Source organism: Topomyia yanbarensis, chromosome 1 (assembly GCF_030247195.1).
Source record: "Topomyia yanbarensis strain Yona2022 chromosome 1, ASM3024719v1, whole genome shotgun sequence".
Classification (NCBI taxonomy): Eukaryota; Metazoa; Arthropoda; class Insecta; order Diptera; family Culicidae; genus Topomyia; species Topomyia yanbarensis.
Window position 1 is genome coordinate 25,643,107 of NC_080670.1, and position 20,122 is coordinate 25,663,228.

Here is a 20,122-nt window from a genome sequence, read left to right on the forward strand (position 1 = left end):
GTCTGTTTGCTGATTGTTGCCAGTACACACATACTATTTGCATAAATTATATACCGTCCTGATAGCGGGAAACAAATTCGACTTGTGTACGCAAAGATTGATTGGTGGCGGTGATGGCAACCCTGGCGGTCATCAATATCGGACAGTCCAGCTGTGTTTAGGGCTTCGAGGGGTGAGATAGCTAAATTACCCGACAGACGGGGCAGGCTGGTCCGGGTCAAGCTGGAAAGAAATGGTGCCGATCGATCAGGGGCGGACGGACGCGCGATGAGTTGCTAAAGTAGTGCTGTTTTCGGCAAACACCGTCGACCGCGTAGCTAATGAGTGGCGGCATCCTTTGCGGGTTGGACGCAGGTGGTGGTGCGTTGGGACCGTGGGAAGTGTACGGCCGATAAGTACACCTGTGATTAGTGCCGTACGCATGTTTTGTGGATCTCATCTAGCGTGATTGGTTTTGTGAGGGGTCCAAGTGGACGAAAAAAAAATCGCTGTTTATAGTTGGTCGCCATTGATTACTGGGTGTAGACGTAGGGTTTTTTGATTATTGACTTGAAAGAAGCACAACTAGCATTTTGGGAGGTTCGGAAAACGCGTTATTGCAAAAAGATAACCTGTACTTTAACTAATTTGATTTTGAAGCGGTAGCAAGCGATTTGGCAAGATACTCCGTTGCGGATCTTGATCCTCTATCAACTTCGTCATATTTTATGTACTATGGGTAATTCTATTCTATTCTAACCCTTACACAGCCAGTATTGAAAAGCATCCTGGAAAACACCGCAGTTATTCTTTAGTGTTTTTCTTGTCAACATTAATATTTGAAGCATATTATTTGTAATATGTCGCAAATATTAAAACGGCCAGGCCTACTGTGCAGAGTTGGGTTAAAAGGTGTTTCAAAACTATACGGCAATTAATTTATTCATTTAATGAATAATTTAACTAACAAATCGTTTTGAATCTTGAATGAGGAAGAAACGAGGACAACCGTACCGTCCGTTTCAGTTTATAGGGGATTGGGATATATCGTTGGGAGTGACTTGGCTAAGAAGGTTAATGTCACTCCTTTGGTCCTTGGGGATGGGTAAGATTGAAAATTAAATAAATGTTGTTTCATTTATGGCCAATCAAATTCGATTTGAAATAGAACACAACTTGAGGGTTTGGTAAATTGCATTGACTACAATTTCTGGATGAACAAAACATTATGTTGCCGATTGTTGTACAAAAATTGTTTTTCTCAAATAACTTTTTTTCCTTAAAAGTGCCCAACTTGAATTTTTGACGGTAGGCAGGTATGGGAAAAATACATTCGAAATTCATTCATCTGTATTCATATTCTGATACATCTCATGCTACCAACCGTTGTGTTTGTCTCACGAAGTAAACGCCAGGAGGTATACACTGAGCTTGTCGCAAAGCTCATTAGCGATAGCAGCTGTGCGGCACTCAATTGACTCCCGTTCGTTCTAAGTCGGAGAGCCTCTCATTCTCTCAATATTTTCTTAGAATGATGTTTGGATGTGAGTGAATCAGATTGGAATATTATTTTTTTGGTTTGCTAGCCACTCGATGAGTCTAATCTTGATTCAATCATCATATCCAATCATTGAATCGTTCAATCGGTTCTCTATCCTTTGTAGAGGTAATATATGGGAAGAAGTGCAAAGGTAAAATAGCTCAAGATGCAGGATTTTTAATTTTTACATACGCAAGCTTATCGTTTAACGGCTAGCGTGACCTACAAGTTACTGACTTTATTTCTTCTGTATCATGTTGAAGTACTTTTTACTATTTCAGTAGGGGAACCGGGGACAAGTCCGACACCCTAAGCGCAATCATTTTTCTAAAATACCACGAAGCTCCAAAAATTGTATATTCTGTGCATAATCCTTGTTTAGATGGTTCTTAACAGGATATAATTTTTTCAGTGTTGGATTCATTAAAAATTATTGGTTGCCAAAAGGAGAAAAATAACATTTTAAAAACGCTGCGGGTAAGACCGACACCCCGAAGTGGCAAGAGCGACACCCTTGTTAGCTTTCTTTTTGTCCATTTTTTCATTAAAAATGTGTTGTGTATGTGTGATAAAGTGTAATTATGTGTATATGAGTATGTGTGATGCACATGCATGCTTTCTGGAATATCATCGCGTAGCAAGAGGAAAAGCATACGAATGTGTGGTGTTAATAAATAATGTTCAACACTTGGTTTTCCCCATTAATCTTTTCTAGCTTTATTACCGCTTGTGAAGCCATTCTAAGAAGTAAGATCCGTTTTGCAAGAAGAATATATCCCCTGTTACTAAGATTCATTCACTTAGAAGTAACATACCCTTTTGTGGTGAGCTATCCGGTTCGTGTTATGATTTTTCGGAACTCTGTTGATCAACAATCCGGCAGAATAAATTAGAATGTGCGGCAAAATACTGGTAATTTTCAAAGCTTTTGTGCTGTTAAAACCTTAAAATGTTTCAACAAAAAATAACATCCAAGTGCGCATAAACTTTGCGTTCGCATATTTTGTTTATTTTGTGACGTTGGATGAATCTATATGGCATATATGTGTCTCGAAATACTCAAAATAATCGTACTAATGATATCCTGTTATTATTGTATGATTTAAAATTTGATATCTGGGAAAAGTTATGGGGTGTAGGGCTTACCCGCGGTGTCGGACTTGCCCCCGATTCCCCTATTCATGAATCTGTCTATCTTTTGTGCAGTTAAAATATTATCGTTACAGTTGAAAACTGGAAAATCCTATCAGGGACATTTTTTTCTCTTTTGTTCAATGCTAATTCACGACGCACAGTGGCGGGTCTTCAAACAAAAGTCGGACAAAACCTCAAATGTTACCTAATTTGGCTGAAAATCACAATTTAAGCTAATTTTGAGGTGCTGAGCTCATTTTTAAAGTCAAAAGTCGTAAAATATTAAATGCATTTTTCCATACAGTGTCATTGAACCTTTCTTATAACTATGATCCCGTTTTCAGGATAGATTTTCCGTTACTGTTCACCAATGTCAGCAATATCATAAAAAATGAAGAACACTACTTTAAATCCATTGTATAACGTGTTGGTTTACTGTAGATTGTCTAACTATTTTACACAAAACACCATGCGCCTCCATATCAGCAACAAAGCTTCAAAATCTCCTTAAAAAATTTTGCGCATCTAGGCGCAGAACGAGACCATGATATTCGTAAAGTAGAGGTTATTTCGCATAGAATGTATACTATGTGACCGTTCCGAAATGATTCCGAAATTTGTACAGATTACATTAGTGAAAAAAGTATTTTTGATCTGACCACCTCAAACATATTTAAACTAAAAAGTTATAGTTCCCAGCAAATTTACCAAATGTATTTTATTTACTAACCAAGTTCTTTCGTTCCCCTACACAATGAAACTAGTTGTGCTAAAATCGGACCAAAATCAAAAGAACAACATGCATTTGAAGTGAACAGAGCAACAGTGGTTTCGGATATGAAAATCATTAAAAAATCCGGACTTTGCTACGTTTAAACTGATGTTAAAAATCGTGTTCTTATCCAATGATCATAAAATTTTGAATATACATCATTCAATACATGAGAAATTTAGTAAAAATATAAAATATTAATATTTCAAAAAAATTTTTTTGAGGTTTTGGCCAGCCTCCAGCCACTGTGCGACGTCGGGAGTAGTGTGTTCCATTGCTAAAAACAAAAGAAAATACGATTGTGTCTGGTTGGATTTTCCAGTTTTCAACTACAACCACAATATTAAACAATGGCTTTGGATATCATGACACACATGACATTCAAGGTTATAAAGTTCAAAAATAGTGTACGAGATGTTATAACGACCAAAGGGTAAATTTGAAAAAAAAATGCATCGAAACATCTAAAATGGTCCCAACGGACCATACCTGTAAATACTATTAAATACTAGTCAAACCAGCCACTATCAGTTTTAAATGAAGCAATGAGCCGCGATCGGTTGTTTTATTTGATTCGAAATTCTGACAGAAACCTCAAGCCAGCTTAAATTCTGAATGTGCTTTACTGGAATGAAACCAGCTTCTTCGGTAACTACCGATCGAGCCAACCCCATATAGTTTAAAAACTCTTTAATCGCGTATAAACACCCTTAATTGCTAAATTGGACAATATCTTTTGACAAACTGAGTTTTATTGGATTCTGAGATGATTATGACTTTCATTGGTTTAGTTTTCGATAAAAATACACTAAAAAATCAGTTTGGACAAGGAAATGTTTGTTTCAAATAACTTTTTTCTTGAAAGTGCCCAACTAATGACTAATTTTGCAAAAATCACTCCTACAACATTTTTTTGTAGGATTTATCATTTTTAGACATTTGAAAAAAAATTGGTTAAAAAGTTCGACCCTCTCAAAAGCTTGTCTAGATCATTTTTGGAAAAACAAAGTATGCAAAATGGCTTTTTGTGACAAATTTCTCATGTACAGAAAGTTTCATTAAAATCTGAAAGGGTGCTGCCAACATTTGTTCGAGTTTGCGCGAAATTCGTCATATTATAAATGGATATATCATAAAAGATGGATGAACTGACCTGACCATTAAAACGTTTCTGTTGCAAAAGCCTTTGCACTCCGTAACACAATTAAAACTACTTTTAGAAAAATACTAAAACAAGGTGGTCTAATTATCAAGGCTCAATATCATCAATATCAAGTATATCATGTAGAGCTTTTTTTCTCGGCTTGCTTTTTTTCATTGTAGGACTTATCGACTCTCCAAAACAAGGTTATTGGATGCGTGGTACGCAGTTTTTGAACACACCCTTTTATTTTTACGAGCACTACATTCATTTGCTTTTACACATAAATAACGAGCATAATCCATAACAATAAATCAAGGAGTTAACATGATTTTGCGAAAAAAAATTTTGGCGTGAAGTAGCCCCCTTGTGGGGGTGACTTTACGTCAATTTTAGCTCTTTAGATTTCACGTTCAATCTTGATTTTCCAAAAGTTCATTTCAATGACTTTGGAGGTACTTGTACCATATGTAAAACATCGAACAGTTTCAAATTTGAAGTTGCGTGATCGTAGTTCTTGAGTGTAATGTACAAAACGTTCTATTTTTGGCGTAAAGTAATCACCGATGACGGTATTTCAAAACCCACTCGTCAAACACGTTCCAAAAACAAAGATATTTACAAAAATATTGATATCCGTTATTATCCCGACGAACTAGTTATGAATAAAAAAGTTCAACAGACGTATTTTTGGAGTCAATACGTTTTTATGTACAACGTATCCAACACTTAAATTTATTTAGCGCAGCTCTGTCTACAAATCAATATAATCTTAACAATAGCAAAAAAAACTTTAATTTCGTTTTTACTCTTAATTTACTATAATAAACAGCTGTGCGAATGCTACTACGAAGGGTGAGGAAATTACGCTCCGTAGCGATATAATGAATTTGTTTATATAAACATCGCGTTAGCCTTTTAAAAGAATTAATTTTAAATTTAACAATTTCTGTCGCTTTCCGAATGCGACGATACTATCTCAAATCATTCCCAAAAGCGATGTCGAGTCCTTGCCTATGATTATTATAGAAGTCATCTGTCACAGACACAGTATTCAAACTGTGCTATATTTTCATGTAATTTCCCGGCTTATAATCACCAAAAGGCTTCCGAGCCGAACAAGAAGTTTAAAGAAAAATCTAATTCCTACAGCTCTGCGTAAACGATATATACAGCGCCTTATACTTATTATTGGAATCACATACGAGGAACCCTCTGAATGAGTCAACAAATGCATTCGATGAGTGAGCGAATTTTGATTCATCCAGAATTGAAGTCCTGCCTGTTTGCTGACGTTCGGTTCGTTTCAAGTATTTTTTTTAACCACTCACTTACATAGTGCGTTCGCTGACCGTTCGGAGTGCACAAACATGGTGGTGGAGAGAGGATTCATCGCATTCTCTCATGGTTCGTTGCTCCATGCTCACTATGATGATTGTGTGCGGCTGAACCAAAGATGAATGGCTATCAGATGCAATCAAACGAATGAGTGAATTTTCCCATGCCTGACGGTAGGTAGGGAATATAATTACCTATCTTGGATCAAAATTTCATTCAAATCAAAGGTTAGATTTTTTTGTAAATTGAATTTTTAAAATCGATTTTTTTTCAGCGTAGGAGTCAATGAAGATTTTTTTCAATATTTTTATTAAAAAAATTGACTAATTTTGTGAAAATCACTCCTAACACATTTTTTGTAGGATTTGTCATTTTTAGACTATAGTCATTTGAAAAAAATTGGTAAAAAAAAGTTTGACCCTTTTCAAAAGGCAGTCTAGATAATTTTTGGAAAAACAATTTATGCAAAATGGCTTTTTGAGACAAAGTTCTCATGTACAGAAAGTTTTTATTAAAAACTGAGAGGGTGCTGCCAACATTTGTTCTAGTTGTCGCGAAATTCGTCTATAGAAATTTGTAGTTCATCGCTTTAAACTCAAAGTTATCTACTAAATAAATTAAATGTCAGTACTTCTACAAAAAAATTTAGATTTTTTGAAGAAATATAAATTACCTTTCTTCCAGAAATTGTGATCGCGACAATTGTGCAATCAAGGAGTGTAAAATTATGTAGATCATCGCTGCGAATTCGAAGTTATCTGCTAAATAAATAATATTTCTGCACTTCTACGTAATTTTGTTAAACTTTTTGAGGTAGTATAAAATTTCGTTCCTCCGGAAATTGTAGTCAGCATAAATTGCAATTGTTGTTAGAAAATGTCTAGGCCTTCGCTTTGAAACCAAAGTTATCTGATAAATAAATGAAATTTCTGTATATCTACGTAGTTTATTAATTTTTGTTGAGGAAATATTTATTGACGTTCTTCCAGAAAATGTAGCCCGAACCAATTGCAATGGATTGATGCACAAAAAGTTGTAGGTCATAGCTATAAATTCTAAATTATCTGCTAAATGAATAAAATTTCTGTGCTTCTCCGTAGTTTTGTTAAATTTTGTATGGGTTGTTTGGTACTACGAAATATCGTTCTTCACACCACCGGCACCAACTGTGATCGGTTGATGTATAAAAGTATGTAGGTCATCGCTTTTTATTTAAAGTTATTTGAAGACTATTTAAAAATATTGTACTCCTACGTATTTTCTGAAGCGTTCCCGTCAAACTCTATTATTTCGTAATTTTTATATTTCTCTATTTTTTTACGAACATTTGAATATAAAAAAATATTCCGAACCCATATTGATTGAGTTGTAGAGAATTCCTTTAAGCCGGAAGTTTCCATCTTGGATTTAAAAATGGCGTCAAAAATGAATATCTGGCAGTTACTTGTCAAGACCAATCCGAAAATCCAAATTTCGCTGAACCGGAAGTCGCCATCTTAGATTTCAAAATGGTTTCAAAAATCAATTTCTGACACAATACTCGTCAACACCATTCCGAAAATACCCATATTTATTGGGTTATAACGAATTTTGCTAAACTGGAAGTCGCCATCTTGGATTTCAAAATGGCGTAAAAAATCAATTTCTGGCACCTACTCGTAAAGACCATTGCGAAAATACCCATGTTGATTAGGTTTTAGCGAATTTTACTAAACCGGATCCATCCTGGATTTCAAAATGGTGTCAAAAATCAATTTTTGGCACCTACTCGTTAAGACGTTTCCGAAAGTATCCATATTGTTGAGTTGCGGGCCATAGAGAGTCTTCCAGGCCCGTCTCTACCATCTTTCCGAAAATCTTCGAAGTCTTTTGCATTCAAAATATATTTGTGCGAAATCCGCGCAAAAAATAAACTTCCAGAGTCTTTTGCTGAGTGTTTTTTACGCGGATTTTCGAATCACCGCAGTTTTTTGTGCGGATTTTCTAATTAATGCAGGTTTTTTTACGCGGAATCCTCGTAAAAAAAACAACGCAATAAACCTCGCGTAACCTGAGAATATTTACTTAAAATGACCGTTATAACGATCGAAGAATTGTGCTATGTCTGTTATTCTGTGACAAAGCATCAGATTCGTAGTCCACGCGAATATGCAAATGTCAAACATGGTTATGCAGTCGAATATATTATAGCGAAGTTAGATACGCACTAGTACACAGTGGCATACAAACGTTTGCGCTATCACACACGTTAATATACAAACGCTCGAATCTTTCGCGATCATCCACACGCACACACCAACGCCCATGGATCTCGCAAACATGAAAACTCTCCAGTAATAACCGTTCCTAGACTGTTTTCAGCCGCTATATCTCCACAGTGGAGATATGGTAACTCAAAATAGCATTACGTGTGTTAAAGGCCACCGTAGAACACGAAAAAATAGGCATATTTCAAACATGATACAATCAAGAGATAAATCACGATCCTGTAAAATGGCTTTTGAAGTACTAATTGTGATGTGCAGAAAATAATGTTTTCAAGTAATTTCATCACAAGAGGGTTGCTGTTCGGCATTTTCCCTGCAGCTAAGAGTTTTTTTAAAGGATCCACGGTTTGAATTCCCCCACAATTTTTGACTTAGAACCAAAAACCATTCGATGTCTTAGAACGAGAGCAAGCGACCCTCGTAGGATTTCTTGGGTAGTTTGATATTTTACAAAATGGCACACTTTTTGATAGAAGAACGCTGTTATAATTAAACACAAAATTGCTAATTAAAAAAATTATGCAATATATATAAGTATCGATTTTGTTGGCTATTTTCGGCAAATTTGAGACTAAGAGAAACGAAAACAATGAAATTGAAAGACGGATAGGTATTCTAGAGCGAATCAGTTATAAACTTAGAATGGAAAACTAGGACTAGGCAGGCTCATATGGACATGATCGAAAGGAAATGTGAAGAATTCTTTGCCTTCTGCTAAGTAGGAGTTGGGCGTTGCACCCAAGTCTACCGCATGGTCTATGGTAGAACATAACTCATTATCATGTTTTACCGTCGACGCCGAAATATATTGTAAAAAATCATTTGTTGGAATTACATTTCCGGTCAGTTCAAAAAAGTGTTTCGAGAAAAACGCATTTTGAGTGCACTCAGGGTATATATAAGCTCTGGCTCTGCGGCAGAATTGAAAATTTGTTCCCTCTTTGGTCACTAAAACAGTTTCGTTTTGCCTTTCTCATATAGAAAGGTTATGCAATCACTCTGAAAAACGTCAACCTAATCCCGGCCCGGAGGGCCGAGTGTCATATCCCATTCGACTCAGTTCGTCGAGATCGGAAAAAGTCTGTATGTGTGTGTATGTGTGTATGTATGTGTGTGTATGTGTGTGTATGTGTGTGTGTATGTGTGTGTGTATGTATGTATGTGCGTATGTGTCAAATAATGTCACTCATTTTTCTCAGAGATGGCTGGACCGATTGGCCCAAACTTAGTCTCAAATGAAAGATGCAACCTTCCCATCGGCTGCTATTGAATTTTGGATCGATCGGAATTCTGGTTCCGGAATTACGGGTTTCAGAGTGCGGCCACACAGAAATTTCTCATAAAAACTATAGGAAAAATTAAAAATAGAATTTTTATTTTTGATGCTAAATGTATTCAAGGTGCATAAAACGTCGAGATTTGATGCAAACACGAAAAAAATTTAACGAAGATTCACTTTTTTGGATTTTGCACATTTTTGCCTTTCTCATATAGAAAGGTTATGCAATCACTCTGAAAAACGTCAACCTAATCCCGGTCAAATTTTTTTTTCGACTCGCATAAGGTTTCTGGATTTTAACAGGGGCGTAGTTGATGGTTTACGGAGATGGGTTACACCCCCCCCCCTCTACTGTTCACTCCCCTCCTTTAAAAATCTCCTTAAATCACCCCTCAGACCACCACCTCATACCCCTCCCTTTCAACCCCATCATCTTTAAACCACCACTATATTACAAAGCATACCAATTTAAGCTGGGGAGTCGTTCGTTCATGGGACTTTCGCCCTCCTCACATACCCATCCCCGCATGACAAAATGAGTTAGCAAGCAGATAACATTGATCTAATGCTGATTAGGCTAATGGAGTATGATATTTTTTTGTTTCAAGTGTTTCACCGTCGACACGTAGCTCATCAAGTTCGTGGCTGGCATGCCATTGTGTATAAGTGCAAAGTGTACTAAGAATGTAATGGACATTTCCACAATTATGTTGAACATAAAAAGCCTCCGTGCCATAGTTTAGAGAAATGAGAAAGGCACAATTGCACCGCTAGGTGGATTAAAACAGGTTTTTTTTCAAATTGTGTAGAAATGTAACCATTTAAGTGAACGTTTTAGCACCTATAAACATATAAATGCTCGTTCCCACGCGATCATAAAATCTTCGTCGTCCGTCTGGACTGTACACTTTATATCACACTCAAAATCACGGCCCGCTGCAATAGGGCTTAAGAAGTGTTTTTTTGGTGGGTGACATCCCCCCTCTCGTCTGCAATTGTGGTGCGTGGTTCTGACAGGGATCGCTTCCGAAAACCAAACTCTGTAGCTATAGTTGGAACGGACTCAAAAAATGTGAAATTCGATTCATCATCCAAAATGAAGAATTTTCCGTCGGCAAAGTGTTTACGGTGAAGTGTACGGCAGCAAAGTGGATTTTTTTCGGGTTGTTTGGCTGTATAGTTTGGTACTAGCTTTTCCTCTAGAACAGTTGAGCTCGAAATACAAGTGTTTCGTGCCAATTCGTGCGTTGATTGTTCAACCTTGTTTGTGACAATTGACAGCACATTTTTCTTCGTTCTGGTACCTTAGTTTTTAGTGGGCGCTCATATTTTCTTGTTCCGGCTTTTGCCTTCAAAACATTGACAATCTTTCAAATATTTACGTAAATTCAGCTTGTACGACATTTTGTTTGTAAACAACTGTGCAATTGGAGGGTAACATTGCAGTAGGAGTACCGTTAAGTATGGCAAGTACATTGGTTGAAATTGTGGTCCTTGTTAAAGTAGTAGAATAAACACCTGAATTTATTTATTTATTATTTCTTCATTTCCATCAACATTTTTTTTTTCAATTTTTAAAGCACCGACAAGAATGTATAATTCCTCGCAGTACTCTACAAATGACGTAGCATAACACTGTTTCTCTCACTTCAATGCAATTCGCTTGTGACTTTAAAAATAGTTTTTGCAATGGTTAAAAAATACTTTTTGCAATGGTTTATGTTCGATCCTAAGACACACTTCGTCACTTTGGGTACCACCGAAATATTCTGTAAACTTTTGACACAGAAACCGTCTGTTGTTTGCCCACTGAGCTGTGCTACGCACAAAGCTGATGTTGGTTTGCATTGAAGAGTATTGTCGTTACCCGAACTTTCGTACGTATTTATCGTTTTCATTAACGAGCGTTATAAACAGAGTGCGAGAAAAGACACCGGGAGAAAAAGAATCCCCTAGGATTTTTATTTGTGGATCATTAACACCGAAGTCGGCATTACAAAATTAAACATCCGGAACATAGTGATGAATGGAATCGAAATGAAGCTTGTTTTGTTTATTCGAATGATTCTAGTATTTCTCGACGAGAGGAGGAGTTTGATAGGAAATACTAATAGACTACGAAACCAACAGTAGTAGGCGGTGACGTTCCGTTAATCTTTTGTCTTCTGTTAGCAGAAGTCGAGCTTAGACAGAGCTACTATAAATCGCTCACGTTTACCAATATGTCTCACGGCAAAGACATATTTGTACCTCATTACCATGAGAACCGTTGACTACTGCCAGCAGAAGACAAAGGATTAACCCGTAAGATTTTAAGCCTGCCACTTCTAGTTTTCCGATCTGTAATTTCACATTCTTGCTCTCACTAGAGTAGTATGGCTCTAATTTTTTATAACTTAACCCACTTACTCAGTAATCGCTAGATAATTGAATGTCGCTAAAATGTAAAAAAATATATTACTTAACTTTGACTGATCTAGTATTTTTCTTCTATTTTTGCAGGTAAGTTACGTTGAAGTTGTTTCGAGATATCGGACATCAGTGTACCACGGTTAGTTTTCGTATACAAATCACTTTATAAGGAATTAAAAAATCACAAATGGTGTGAAACCGATAAAAGATTTGACTCTGTAAGGTTTGTAGACCATTTAGGAGTCCTGATTTGCAAATCGAACTGTTTTGTTAATTACTATCTATGCAGATTAATTTAAATCTCTTCGCCCTGTTTGTTAAGATCCACCATAATAACGAAAAATGGCCTCATAATGGTGAAATACTCGTGGATAAGCGCAAAAAAAAAACTCGAATCCTTAAGTTTTATCTTATCATGTAATTTGGGGCAAGCATAGCGTACTTGGTAAATCGATTGCCTTGTATGGCGCTCATCTGGGTTCGATTCCCAACTCAGTTCATAGGGTTAGAGATGAGATTTTTTCGAAAAGATTTTTCTAACCCGAAAAAAGAACCGAATGACCTTAAGGTTAAACGCCTTTAGAATAAAAAAGAATCCTGCCATGTCATTGAGGTGAACAAAGATGGTGGACAATGATCCAACTAACGACTTCAAATGGGTACGGTGATAATAGAAATATAAACAAAATAGGCTCATTACCCTCTATCAACAAATGAGACACTATTCTTGTTGGTACTTCTCATAATAAGATAACTTGACACGACTCGAGGTTTTATTCGCAAATAGGTGAAATTTGAAGCAAGTTTTTCCCATTGTGAAATCTGCTCTGTCATGCCGATGCGCCACTCTTCCGCTTTGTGTGGTTCAGGTTTTACACTTGCGTCACAATCGGAGATTGAGAATTCTAATTTTTTTCTTCATACGCTTGAGAAAAGGATATGGACCCACTCAATCAGTTCACAACAAAGTCGGCGCTTATTTGAGGAACCTACACTTTCGCAAGCTGTCGGTTACTTTTAGCCCAAATCCGCTTTTTTCATCCATTTGGTAGGGCTGCCAGATATTCCGATTATTCGGTTGGCGTACCAATTTTTTAATTACTTACCAATCCAAAGGCGACTATTTAATAACCACCGATATTTTGACATTTTTACAGAAAACTATAGATTTTTTATTGATTTTGGACAATTATGCGTTATTTTTTCGTTTGGGTTTAGTCTAAAATCCTCCGGGTGAAAGGTATCGTGGTAACCAGACACGTCTGGTAACAAAGGGAATTGGCTCAGGGGTGGGTCTGGGAGTATCGCTTTTTTCTTGTCACTCTATTGTTCAGGCTTATAAGAAATCACCATCTGGTCACCCTATCGGTGGGACTTATACGTCGATTGTTGCGTTTTACGTCACTTATTCAAATATATGATTTATCCGTGACGAATCAGTTTACGGCGGTGCTCTGTTGAAAAGCGTATGAGTATTAACGCTTAAATTTAAAAGTGCTTTAGAATGAAACGGCTTGACTATCAGAAGTGGGATATTTTACCATTTTGTTGTGTTGTGTTAAATTTCCGTGTTTGATAATGAAATTATAATTCTTTGGAATGAACTGATTCTTGATTTTTAGTTTAAGAAATTTCCGGCTTCCTTTGTCTATGAGAATGCAGTTGAATAGATTTTTTTCTTATTACCTGACCTTATAATACAACACATACAACACTACGATTGCACAAAAAACGCATCGTACATATTAAGAACAGATTACCACTAGCCAGTTCTGTGATCAAACAATTTCCGGATAACCATACATCACAATCCGCTAAGAGGAACTCATTAACAACAATAAAATCCGACTACAGTCTTAATTACCATAACCTGAACCAAAACGCAAACTGCCAAAATTTTTTGCTGCTATACTAACAATAATAACAACTGCAGAAGCTACGTCCAGTACCTCCGGATCAATAGCCAGCACCATCAACCATGTTACTAATTCCAAAGACAACACGCGTTCACTCAGCTGTTGGCTACTAATGAGGAGATCCCAAAAAAACAAATTTGCGTTTTGTTTTGGCGTATTGCACACTAACTTCATCATGTTGCTCTGCTGATTAGGAATTCGTAAGTAGGAGTTCATACCAATCCCAAGCAACACTGGCAACATGTAATGGCCGCGGTTTGTTGCATAACCATAAGCTTTTGCTGGTGCGCTTTTTCAGTTGCAAAATCAGTTGAATAATGATTTATGTACGCTTTTTTTCAACAAGTTTTGTTGTAGAAACTGCTAATCAACAGCGGTGCTGCTCGGGATCCAAACCATATTATCGCCAAAGCATGATAGAGCCTCCATTGGTAACCACCTTCATCCCCATCGTTCATGGGGAAGGAAAAAGGAAAGGGCAGACGGGAAGTGTTGACGCTTCACCTGCTTACCGGAAGGACGACGGCTCATCAGACTCTTTCATAGGTCACGGAATTAGAGGTTTAGGAGGGTATAAGGTCTCTAAGGCATAGTTTGTTATCTAGTTGTTTAGCTAGTTTTCTAGTACACGGTCACGCAAAGAGAAAACAAAAATCTTGTTTAGTTTTATTTTATACTCTGGGTAGCCGGCTACCGAGAGTAACCTATGTTTTTTTTTCTAAACAAAGGCAACTTGAACTCCAAACAGCTGGCCGTGGGAGTATAGCCTAGAAAAGCAAATCTTGATTTAGTTATTTCAACTCTACGATATATTTATTCGAATGAACGAATAGATGGAAATTGATATTTTTAGAGTTTACTGACTCATGATTTTTAGGTTTAAAATGTTCGACAAGAAGACAAGCTGCAATACACTACGATTACACAGAACACATATTGCACATATGAACGACACATTTCTACGAGGCAGTTCTTTGATCAGTGGTTTGTAAATCGAATACCTTGCACGCTGCTCACCTGGGTTCGGTTCCCAACTCCGTACATAGAGTCAGAGAATTTTCTACATTGTTTTTTCTAACCCGAGAAAAGTAGCGGATGAGACTAAGTATCTCTATAATCAAAATAAAAAAAAAATCTACGGTTCCTGCACAGGCAATAATGACAACCGCAGTAGCTACATCCAGTACCTCCAAATCAACAGCTAGCACCATCAGCCATATATCGTCGCTGTTGTGCTATCTTATGACAAGCGCCATTTAGCACATTTCGAGAAAAACGATTTTTAAAGTTTGAGATTGAATATCTTGAAACTTATAAATGGTAAAAACAATTCAAAGAAGACAATTAATGCTTCTATCTATTCTGTATTAAACTCTCAAATACCACGAAGTTCGGTTGACTATGTTGCGAGTTTTCACTATAAATGTAAACAAAAGTCGCACTCACACGTGTCGTAGACGTGTATTGATGACAAAATTTGTATGGCGTGTCATAATTGTGCATGGAAAATTTTCCATAGAAAAAAAGCATCAATTATTAACTTTTATTAATATCTTCGGCTTTATTCGGCCTAGAAACAATCGATGAGATGTATTTTGAAGGAAATCGAGCAAGCAATCTAGAAAAAATAGTAATTTTTAACTACAGTGTTGCCAAACATGAAATATTGCCAATTTAAAAGTAGAACTGCATATTTCTCGCAATACATGTATTTTTATTTTAAAAATTATGCCATTGTATTCCTCAGATATTTTTATATATAAAAACATCTAAAACTTCTACATTACTTAAGCGATTCCCAAGATACAGTGAATTAAAGCAAAAAACTGGCAATTTCTCATCACTTTTTTTGCTATACCTCAGTAACCAAGCAAAATTTCAAAATTCTGAAAACGCCATTTTGTAGAGAATTGTCATATTAGTAATGTTGCATATCTAACTCAGTTTACCCCAAAATGGCGTTTGTCATAAGATAGCACAACAGCGACGATATCGCTCAAAAATGACACGCGTTTCTTAACTGTTATCTACTGACGAGAAGATTCCGAAACCGAAAAAAATCCACCTTTGCTTAAGTCAGGCATGTGCATCCTCTTGCATAAATTCAGGGGTAAACCCCTTTTTCAGCTACCTAGAGAGAATTAGAAGAAGCAGATGCTTCCAGGTCACAAATAAAGGGTTCTGATCGGCAATGCTTCCATTTTGTTTTGCTATCATCTTCCCGTTGCTGATGTGGAATTTAGAGAGACACGAACTTTTTGTTATTTATGTTATTTGAAAACATTGGGAAATTTTTTGTGAGATTGGTTAAACAATTTTGGACCAAATTATGATAAAATTCTGCTATTTTGTTCAGTTGAAGTTAGTAACATTCAATTTCTCACACTACAATTCTGCCGATCATTTGAAGAGGAAAGTTGTTCGAAATGTTAGATATTTTTCTATTTCAAATTGACAATTGATCGTCCAATATTTTCTCTATTGACTGTTATCTAATTTCTTTAGTTAATTTATTCGATGCAACTCGATGCGTTAGCATAGCGGAGCCGTGAAAGTTTTTACTATACACTTTAGTCGTCTTTCACATGGGAATGAATATCGTTAAAATTGTTAAAAAAAATTCTTTGGGTAAAAAAATCCACGAAACGTGTATTGTTGAATTGATTTTTGCAATTGATTGTTTCGTTCCCAAAAAAAACCAGACAGCTATCTGCCCAATCGTAACCTTCTAGTCCACTTTACCGAAGACACGGACTTTCAATCTTTTAAACCCGCTTGGTACTTTGACTTCTGAATGTTGCAACAATTGCAAACAGTTGTTTCAGTTCTTCTTCACCATCGTACCGTGACGGTGCGGAACATTCTGGTTTCTACGAAAATTGTTTTTTGTTGTATATTTACATCTTACCTTCCTTCCCTACCTCAATCCAGACCGCCGAATTCTACCTTCCAATTACTTACCTCGCATTCACTGCCTGTACGAGAGAAGGGGTAGGATCGGAACCGATAGAATATCGCGTAAAGTGTGACGATCATCCGCTTCGCGTAGCTTTCTTGCGGTCACAAAAAAGCGGTCTTCCGTGTAAGGTCCAGTCACCACCCTCCATAGCACTAATCATCGGCATGCGCTGGGTAGAGTCGCCGATGACCGTCATCATTTTTGGTCACGTAGCTCTCTTCACGAGGAGCCGGCGGACGACGGCGATTTGAGCAGCGATCGCTTTAATTGTCGAACTCTGCGCCTTCGGTTGGTTGGATTTTCATGACTCACGCCGTTAGTGTTGGGTTGTTGGAGGATAATAACATGTTTCTTTTATCGTTATTTGCTAACCAGGAGGAGTGTGAATCTCTGCTGGAAAATCTAATTGCGAATCTAGAAATGGACGATAAATTGCGAATTCTGCAAAAATCTTGGAAGGGTCTAAATTTGCTTATTCTATGCTTTGAATTTTATTTTTTATAAATTTATCCAAGTTCAATTGGGATCACACCGACTAAAAGTTAAAAAAAAATGACCAGACTCACTGCAACGCTTCGAAGCGTGGCGGTAACTAGCCGTATGAAGCTGATGCAGCGAAAAAAAGTGTTAACTTTGCTGAACTAATTGGGAGCGGATCTCAATTAATTCGGCAAGCCATGGTTAAATTGCAGCAAGTACTGTCTTTTGCACAGTTTCGCTACTCATCCCGGTCCAAACGGACTTTAGTCAGACTCATTCTGAATAATGAGGTTCTCATCGATTAGTTTGGAATGCTTTTGTACAAAAAGTCCTGCTGGTGATCCATGCGTTGATTACAGAGGAAGATACACGGAAAAAATGAGCGTTCCTTAATTCGTGATCAAATGCTGTAACGATAAGAAATTTTGAACATTTCGAATCTAATCCATTTAATCTCGAAGTGATCGCAAGTTCTTTCTGTTGATTTAAACTTATCAGATCCGCTACATTGCAGAAATCATAGTTTTCAATCACACAAGCCTCGTAAAGCGATACCGTTCCCAATAAAAACCGGACCACTATCTGCCCAATCGTACCCTTTTAGACAACTTTGCCGAAGACACGGACTTTCTAGATGCTAATGATCAGTATATAGAAAAAAACGACAATGACATCTTCACTAATTACGCAATACTTGAAGATAATTCCAAATCAAAATATTTATATTCCGCACGTTCACGACCTTTTGAACAACTTTGATGAAGACATGAATTTTGTAGAACGTTAGAAACATGAGTTTTAAACTACTTTTTTCAAGAACTCATAATTTAAAAATCCCGAAAACTCCAGTAAATTTGTTTGCGTGTAGAGTATAATGCGTTTCCGAAGGTTGAAAAGTAATTACATAATCTTTGAATGACTGTTGCTAAATATACCACTTACGGTGGATCGCATGGCGGATCCCACTATTCATCGCAAGGTCTAGCTGCCATACGCGTGTATGAAGGTGACTGGGGCACATCCTTTTGCAGAGCTATTGCATTTTCCTTTCAATAGTTGTGCGTTTTAACACCATGAGGTCTTTTCTTTCTATACTGTGGTGTCCTCTCAAATTTCCACAAATCGAGAGCTTTGCTAACACTTTTAATGTCTTCTTGTCTTCTTGAAAATGTTAATCGAATTAATAATTGAAATTTTTGTATTGCGTTCATCGCCGCTAACAATGTTGAGATGGAGGATCATCGATTCTTTTCGATGAAAAGCGGTGCATTTATTCGGACGTTTCGACCTACTAACTGCTTTGGTCATCCTCAGCGGTATAATGCGAGCCATGTCTGCATTACACTTAATTACAATTCCAACATTTCCAACTGTCCGGTTAAATGTATTATTTAAAGAAATTTTCATCGAAAAAAATCGATGAGCATTCATCTCAAAATTGCATTTGCTTAGAACTATTTTTTCCTCATGTGAATATTTTGACTGAAACATGAACTAACTGAAATCCTCGAATCTATAAATATAAGCACCGCATTCAGTTTTGGTTCAACCAATTAAAACACGCGGAAAAGAACATATTATATGTGTCTATCTTTTTATAAGTAATAAAGTTTCCAAATAAAAATTATTAAAATGGAAATAAAATTTAAAAAACCCCATAAATAATCTTTTGAGGGTTATGGTTATGGGTTATGGTAACAGTACCGTGAGTAATTGTTATGCATTGATTGTTATAATTTTTTGTTATTACTATCATTAATCGTTAATTTTTAAGCTATTCATTACTCTGGTTAGTTAACATAGATGAGCATAGATCCGCTCGTTTATAACACGCAGTATAAACCGGTTGTACATTTTTTGTGACCTGACCAACAGAATAGAATAGCAGTAACTAGGTACCCCATTATAGGTAATTGCTACCGCATTGGAAAAAGAAACGTCCACGTGGTCGCTTCCTGCTGCGTCCCGTCACTGACAAGTTTTTTTTTTATTCTGTCCCACAGATCGACAATTATTCTCATCATCGTACATCACTGCCGAATGTTTGCCTATCATTTCATACATACACAAAACAATTTTTTTTCTCATGTGAAGATCACACGAGCGTGAAATTAAGTGGGTGAGCAATCAAACAATCGAATCAGATATGCGAAGCACCGATAGCGGGAGCTCCCCTCTCGATGCGTCAACCGATCGCAAACGATCTTTGGCGACTGAACGAACCGCGCTCTGAGCCATACCCATACGTACGAACGAACGAAAGACTGCAATGGGAGAGCGAACGATGAACTCGATTACTCTCTTGCTTTCTGCTCCCTACCCGGTAACCGTTAGCACCAGCTATTTTCCTCCGTTGGTCGACCGAAATGATGGTGCGTTGATAGACAGATTTTTTTCTGTCCGGTGATTTGTTTTGTAATAAAACCTAATCAGTAATTAAAGTTGGGACAATAGCGAGTACGGATAGTAGAATGTTGGCGCGAAGTTTCCTTGTCACTCTCGCGTCACATTACTTGTACAATGGTAGGTTTATGCGTTCTGCACGCACACTTATTGCTATCGCTTCGCTTACCGCATCGGCTTGTAATCAGTTTCAGCTAATTTATTATTCCTACGAGTTTTTTCTTCTATTTTGGCTTGTCGTTCGTTCATCTCCACGCATGTTGCAGTTGTCTGGAAGTGATTCACTAATCCGTGCGATGGACAAACGGTGCGTGTTCATTTGGTCGTACACTTCTGGCTGGCGAGCTTTGTTGTTGGACTAATGAGTAATGGTGTTTCCCCATTTCTGCCGGCGTCTCGTCTCGGTTGAAAACCAAACTTTAAAGGTTGTTTTTTCTCGGTTCGCAATTTAGCCATGGGCGTAGCTAGCTTTCAGATTCAGATACGAATTTTACTTGTAGCT

At 37.1% G+C, this 20,122-nt stretch overlaps 1 protein-coding gene across 15 annotated transcripts in view; it reads left to right on the forward strand.

Annotated features, from left to right (window-relative positions):
- The window catches only part of LOC131677135 (complexin), a 647,935-nt gene that overhangs the window by 70,151 nt on the left and 557,662 nt on the right, over positions 1-20,122 (forward strand). The gene's annotated exons all lie outside the window — the stretch shown is intronic.